Genomic DNA, 8,014 nt, shown 5'->3' with positions numbered 1-8,014 from the left:
ACAGTTACACATATTTATTCTGCCTTGGCTTATACAGTGCCCGTGAAGCTTGAGGATGTAGTCATTGTGATGAGTCCTCCCAGTTTCAGCACAGCAAGATTTCAGTATCTACGGGGAACAATTAAAAAATAATTAACCCCGAATTCAATTATAACTCTGATTTCTGCATTTCCCACATCCAATCAGTAAAACAGCCCCATTTGCTCGAGTTCCTAGTTGAGAGGTTAAATACGCTTTCTCAAGTCCCAACTCACCAAACAACGGCAAATGAATTGATAATATTAACAGCAAACAGCCAATATTTGTGAAAAATAACTGCGGAGCGAGATATCCTGTTCGGTGAAGGATGGATTACAAGTTCGACACTTCCTCTCCGTATCACTTTTTCTGCATAATATTCTGCATTATCACTGAGTCATGCAACTGCAATTGAAAGTGGGTAATAGTCTCCATTCAGCCTATAAAGGGACTTTGCTATCACAATCCTGAGGTGAATTTATGCATACTCCAAACACACAGTGTGTATTAAATGGCAAAAAGTCAAAGAGGATTATTGCAGTATTAATGTGTGCCTCAGAGCAGACAGCAGGGAGTTGTGAAGGACAGGACAGTCTTCGGGGCTTACTTGTCCATTCACTTGTAATTTTAAATGTTTAATCCTTAATGACCACCACATTATATTCCTTTTATTATCTATGAAGCTATTATCTCCTCGGTTAAGTCTTGATTAAAGAAACATACTTAGGACATCAAAGCACCCAGAGCTTCAGCATACACTTACTCAGCAATTGTTGACAGCCTAACGCAGCACTTCGGGCAGAATCTCATACACAAGAGAGTACGACAACCTCTTTCAAGGTTTGAGAGATAATTATAGATTATTATACAGTAAGTCAGGGAGTTGGGCAGGATCCAACTGGTGCCAGGTGGTTAATGCAGAGGTCACAGCGGGGTCATGTTGACTGAGGGCCAAGGCGGTATAAGCAGGATGACTTTTAAATACAACACTCTTTGAATATTCAGTACATGGTGTAACTGATGGCTAAGGGCTTTGAATCTGTTTTAGCTGCGGTGCATCAGAATGACCGATGTCTTGAAACAGTTGTTCTGCAGCGCTCCCACGCTAATTTAATTAATAACAGCAACACGCATCATGTACAGGTCCACCATGGAGACAGCTTGATGAAAATAACTTGCTCTAGCAGTGGAGTGTGGTTGTTATTTATGGCATCTGTTGTAGTTCAAAGTCACATCAGGCAAGATGCTTTTTTTTTGTAAGAAAGAGGAAGGAATTAGACTAAATCACAAACTGACAGATAGCATCTAGCTTCACCTCTTCCCTGAGAAGGATGCTGGAGTAAAGGTTGCCCACAAGGTCTGGCATTTCTCTTTTAGTCTGCGTTGTTACCGCTTCAGCATCAGAAACGGCTGCTTACATGTGACTCATCGATGATGGATGGATAGATGGATAGATGGATAGATGGATGTGAATCTTGTGGTGTATTGTTGGATGAACCCCGGTTACAGAGCAGTTCTCATTAGACATTGTCTTCTACTTAATCTACCATATCTCTGCTGACGAAGAACTACTCCAGCATCATTTCAGAGCTCATTAGTTCATCACTCACACTTTGTTCTTCCTATGAGATAAGGCTGAAGCTTAAACATTAAAGCATGTTAAAATTAAATATATAGATATATATATGTCACTTGTACAAATCTTAGGAATATCTTTATCCCAAAGTAAATTAATTTACACTGGCATATCTTAGACACCATGGGGAAATTACTCTTTGTCCTCTCCCAACAGCTTGTGGTGTTTTTGTTTTTTACTTTGTTTCAAGAAGTAATGCATTCACTTGTCTGTCAGCAAAGCAAAGTTAAAAAAAAGAAAACACTGTTTGCATAAAACAAGCATCAAAAGAAGACAGAAAATAAGAACAAGCTTATCAGAGAGAAAAGTTCCTTGTAACAAGTCCACATTCTACAGTGTGCTCAGGACGTTTACCTCTCCCTCTCTTCTTTTCACAAATGAAACACCTCTCTTCTCCAACACACACACACACACACACACACACACACTCACACACACACACACACACACACACACACACAGGAAGGTCATTCATCACTCCAAGTTTCTTTGTCACACCTATCACAGTCAACTGGTAAGAAGGTGTGCCAGTTCAAACACCTGCTATCTATTTTGCATTCAAACGCTGCCTCACTCACTCTTATGCAGTTTTCACTTGCCCACATTTTTGCATTCATCAGACCTCTGAAAGCAAAGCATCCGCGAATAACGGTATCAAGCATATAAGTCATTTGTGCATTTCTGTTCAACCCCGAAATGTTTTCTCAGTTCACCTCAAAACCAGGAGGTCAAACTCAGGGAAACAGTACATATCGGTACAGTAGAGGAGTATCCACTACAAGCTTAAAGATGCAGCAGGAGCTTGTAAATATATACTTTTACACCGTTTAGTATTGTCATGATAATAATAAACATTTTGAAATACTGCATCTCTGTCAAAAGCAACCACACGTGCTCTTTGTTTAAAAAAAAACAGCATGTGTGTAACAGACAAGATGATGCAGCATATGTTAGAATTTATCACATTAAGTTTTGTTTTCAACACATCTGTTCAGATTATTAGAACTGTAAAGGAAACCTGTGACAGAGCAGCACCACTGTGAGATTATCTGACTGTGGATGTACAGTTCAGACTTACAGTTCCTTTACCTTAAGTGAAAAGAGAGTAAATGTATCTTGTGTTATAGGAGCATTTATTCACCAATACAGTTGTTTTAAAGGGAAGGTGACATGCTGTGTGCTAATCAAATGCAGTTATAATCAGGAGTGAAAATAGGTAATTACAGCTACTTTCAAGAGTACTTTTTCAAGTCTGTAATTTGACTCGTACTTAAGTTTGCATTACACCGTGTGACTTACTCAGAATCATAATTGAGAACAAACTGAGAAATGAGAGCAATTTGAATTCATATCTAAACATTTTATCAGGATTCTAAGTCTATAAGACTATCTGATCACTAATAGTTTTATATATGTCTATAGGTTTTTATTTCAGCGATCAAAACATAAGTGACGTTTAAAAAAATGAAAATGCAGTTTGATTTGTGATGCAATATCACATGATTAGATGACAAACTACCAAATATGTTTAACCAGATTGTTGTACTGACAATATTAACAAATGTGCAGCTTTTGCAAAACAAATTAAGAGGCAGTTGTATTCAATCAGAAACACATTATCTGATCACAGTAACAAATGATTGTGTGATTTAAACACTAGTTTAAATGGAGTCAAACCCAACAATGGCTTGCTGTTATTGACCTTTCTGAGCACAGTGGGAGACCACAGATGATGGGGCCAGTATATTACATACTCCCTAATGTCGGCCATAGAGTCATTAAACTGCTCCCAAAAACATGAATTGAATTGAATTTCTCTATTCTGCACAAGAACAGGTTGAGAATAAAGATATTCTTAATCATGTTGTTGTTCTGCCAAATATGATTGGCCCAACAGGGGGCATTTGCACAAAGGCACTTTCTCTAAAAGCATTTTCCAATTTAAATTACGAACAATTACCCTCTGTTAACATATAATTCTGTATAATTCTGCCACCCTCAAAGAGCAGAAGCTAAGTTCAGACTTAAAGTACAACTGATTCCTCTTTAGGTGATTGGCGTTAAACCCATGTGAACTCTCAGATTCCTAGGAGTGAACAAAGGGCCCTATAAATAATCCAAATTTGGATAATAAGCAGTGTAACATATGTGTGCTGAGAGGCTGTTAGAAACGGCTGGACAGCAGGCAGAAAACTCATCTCTCCAGCTAAAGTTAAAATCAACATGATTACATAACCTGAGGTTGAAGTTGAGGCCACTCTGATGGAGATGCTACTTGAATTACATCAGTGTCCAAATCTGTGGAGGACTGGACTCACTGGACAGGCCACTCTCTCCACCTGAATCTCCCTAAAAGATACAGAGGAGTAAGACCCAGCAGCATTTACATGACAATAACGCCTTTGATTATTGTTATTTATTATAATATGTGTGACTATCTGCTGATCTGAACACACAGGTAATTTACATGTCCGTGTTTATTCACTGGGTGCAGTTAAAAGTATGATGGGGACTTGAATCAGCTGTGTAATGCATGTAAGATCCTTCATGAGGTTTTTCTTTTACATTACACAAAGAATATTAACTCTTTTTTTAAATTGTATCAGGAACATTGATTATTTCACCTCTGCCAAAGAGGTTATGTTTTCACCAGGGGCATATTTAGCCCAAGGCAAACCCAGTCATTGGGGCCCTCCACGTCCTTGTACTGCACTAACAAAAGTTTTTCTCACCTCAACACAAGGTCTTCAATATGGGCAGCAGCAAGTAGGTTCAGCCTGGATATTGTTGTATCTTGTGTTACCACTTAGTTGAACTAGATAAAGTCCTTAACACTAGAAGAGACGGAATTCCAACACTACTAGAACGGCTGTAAGTCATTTTGACCGCTAGATTTTAAACTCTATAATCTCTCATGTGAAAACCCCACTGAGTGATGAATGTATTCATTGTGTCATGATATTTAAAAAAACAAAAATGAAATAATACCAAAATGTACATTTTAACATTTAAGTTTAATCATAAATTTATCAATAGTCATATAATCGCACATAGTAAACCGTAATTATTGCAGATATTTACACGAGATTTTAATAGAGAAAAATCAGAGCAAGAACATTAACTATCAAAAGCAACTTGGTGGATTATTAAACATTTTATTTTAACACTTAATATATAATACAATAAATAATAATAATCGAAAAAGCTGGAAACGAGCTGATCTAAAACAACAACAAAGAGCTGTTGTGATCCCTGGTCACAGTCAGACTACCTCCGCTCTCCTCACAGTTACCACTTGGCCTTCGCCCCACTAAAGATACCCACACCTGTGTGCAGGTGCTCAGGATGCAGACATTGTTCCTCGGTTTTCCCTGGTACACAGTCAGAGTCGCATCACCACACTGTGTTGAACAGCTCCGCTATTGTTTCACGAAGGGGAACTCCCGTTTTTGTTTGCTCATGGTGCCAAACCAGGCTATAAAATACAACTATAAATAATAATTACAAGTAAATTCGCAAAGAAGCGCAGCTGGAGACCGTGAACACCGTTAGAGACGAGAGAGACAAACCGCCCGAAATGATGTGCGGTCAATATGACTGTTTATGGCCGAAATAGGTAATTCATATCACATTTTCTTTGTGTTTTGTGTAATTTATATAAAAACTATTCTAAATTAAAAATTTTAACTTTTGGGAAAAGTCAGGTAAGTTAACAGCAGTACTGCATTTTTTCATTCAACAAAGTTTTTGCACATAAACATAAATTTGAAAACAGTCAATGACCGTCTTGGCCGTTCTAGTGTTAAAATCCTTCTTGAGGATTATTATCTAACAAGTGAATCATCTCAACGCTTTTACTGTAATTGATAAGAACATGAATCAATGTTTAATATACTTTACCATGTCGAATGCTTTAATACTCACATCTTTGTGATGAAAAGCGTCCCTGTGTCTCTCTCCGTTTCATCTCCTCCTCGGCTGACACTGACAGCGGTGCTACTGACAGCAGCTTCTGGCTCTTACTGTTGTCGAGAACCTGCGGCTACATTCGGTATCACTCGAAAAAAGTTGACACCTTTGGTAGTTTTGATTTTAAAAAAAAACAAAAAACTGCTTGCTTTCCCCTCGTCTTCTCCTCTTCTCCGCTCCACTAGCGTAACTCCGCTTCATTTTTCTAAACTCAAAACCTCTCAAAAAGCGCGCCAACTAGTTTGTTTTGCTTCCGGCTTCCTGAATCAAGCCTGCACATGCGCAGTAACATGGAATAGTCCATTGCATAAGAAGGGAGGGGGGAGCAGTCGAAACAATCATGATAGATTAAGCATTTTTATGTATTTTTAAGCGCGCAAATCAAGACTAAAACAATAACAATTGCTTTAAATCGAAGACAACTTTATTAACCAGTTTTATGAGATTAAGAGTTTATGAGTTTGGGGACCCTTGGAAATCTCCGGACCCCCGGCAATTGCCTATTTGTTTGTTTGTTGGTTGGTTGGTTTGTTAGCTAGATTACACAACTACTGAACAAATTTCCTTGAAACTTGGATGTAGGACAGGTCTCAGACAAGAACAGACCCCATTAACTTTTGGTGTTGATCTGGCTGATCCCACTTTCTTTAACATTGTGAGACAAGGTGTTTTCAACTCTTTTGTTAATATCTGAAGGAGTAGGGCATGGATCTTGGTGTGAATTAAAAAAAAACAGGCAAAGTGAGTTTGTTGGTATCTATGTGTGAGCATGATTTAATGTGGATGTGAGTGGATTTTAAAAGATGTTTTATTTGATATTGGATTAGGCTATTATATAGGCTGTTATATACAGTATACGTTCTACTGAGTAACATTCTAGTTCTATTCATTTTCAAAAATCCAGAAATTAGTTTCCTGCCAGTGCGCCAAACTTCACCTCTTCTTATGTTAAAGGTCCAATTTGTAAGAAAGTTGATCTTTGATGTTCATTCACAACTGGACACATTCCAACAGTCAAGGATGGCAGCTGACCTGAACTATGAGTCCAAAGTGTCAATATTTGATGAATTGGAAATGGACACAATTTACATCACTTTTAACAGTGCAGCAATTTAAAAGGTACCATGTTTTCTTGTACAGTCAAATGATTCATTATTTAAGCAAAAATACAGCAGTTTATTACAAATGTTGGTCCTACCTGTTCATTAGGGATCGAACTGAAGAACAGGAATCATTGAGAATTGAGGCTCCAAATTTTCGGATCAAATTGAAATCATAATCTAAGCTGCTCAAAAACTTGCAACAAGAATGAATTGTGTTGTCGAGGAAAGAAAGTGTCAAAAGCACAGCTTCATTTCACAACGAGAGGTGGCAACAGCACTGGTAACGTTTGTAAAATGATCACTTCAAACACCAGAAACATGGTGAAACATCTGTCTATACAAAGGCTTAAACTCCAGAACTGCCACATATTTTGTGTACGAGTGACACTGCTTCCCAAACGAGTAGCGTGACTGTTAGAGACTTAATATCCTGTTGTAATAAAATCAGTGCCACACTCAAATGTTCTCTCATTTCATCCATTTTAGATGATGACAGACTGCTGCGATTTCTAGCTCTCCGCCAACCACAGTCAGCTCAACTAAAATTGATCAGGAATCAATAAGGGAATCGATAAAGAATTGAACCAATAAGCAGATCCGATAAGAGCCTTGCTATAAATAGAATCTTATGAGTTCCCATCCTGTGAGCATATACTGTGACATCCCTGTACTGTTACCAGAGGGCGTGGAGAATTTCCTGCCTGGAATAAAGCAGCAGTGTAAAGTTGAGTCAAAATGGAGACATCTAACTCAGAATCAATTAGATTGGAGATTTATTATCATATAATGGGGCAGATACAACTTCTGGATCACAGGAATGTGCTGGGTGTCTTTCTGATCTTTATTTTAATTAAGCTTAATGAGGTATGCTCCCCCCTAATTAGTTTCCCTTAACATGTCAGAGTTTCAGTTCCAGTGTTGATCAATGGGGTGGAGACGAGCCATTTCATTTACCTCAAGGCTAAAAGTGTCAGACAACATTTTGTTGGAATCCTAAGCTTTAATGACTCCAAATGCAGGTGATGACTTTGCATCCTGAGCCACTAGAAGGCATCCAGAGCCACAAGCAAATGCATTCTGCCACTGATACATGACGAGAGGCCAGGCTGATTCACGGGTAGCAGTTAAATCCACACAAATACCTTTTTTTGCCAAAGGTGTCAAGTAGTAAAGCTGAGGCTGTGAGGGGTTACAGATGTCACCTAAACCCAGATCACCTGATCACAAAGAGAGATCTGGTCTAGTCTCTTTCATCCAACATGTTGGACTGTAAACGGACGGAGCATTC

Source organism: Acanthopagrus latus, chromosome 18, assembly GCF_904848185.1.
Source record: "Acanthopagrus latus isolate v.2019 chromosome 18, fAcaLat1.1, whole genome shotgun sequence".
NCBI lineage: Eukaryota > Metazoa > Chordata > Actinopteri > Spariformes > Sparidae > Acanthopagrus > Acanthopagrus latus.
This window is presented reverse-complemented; position numbering follows the sequence as displayed.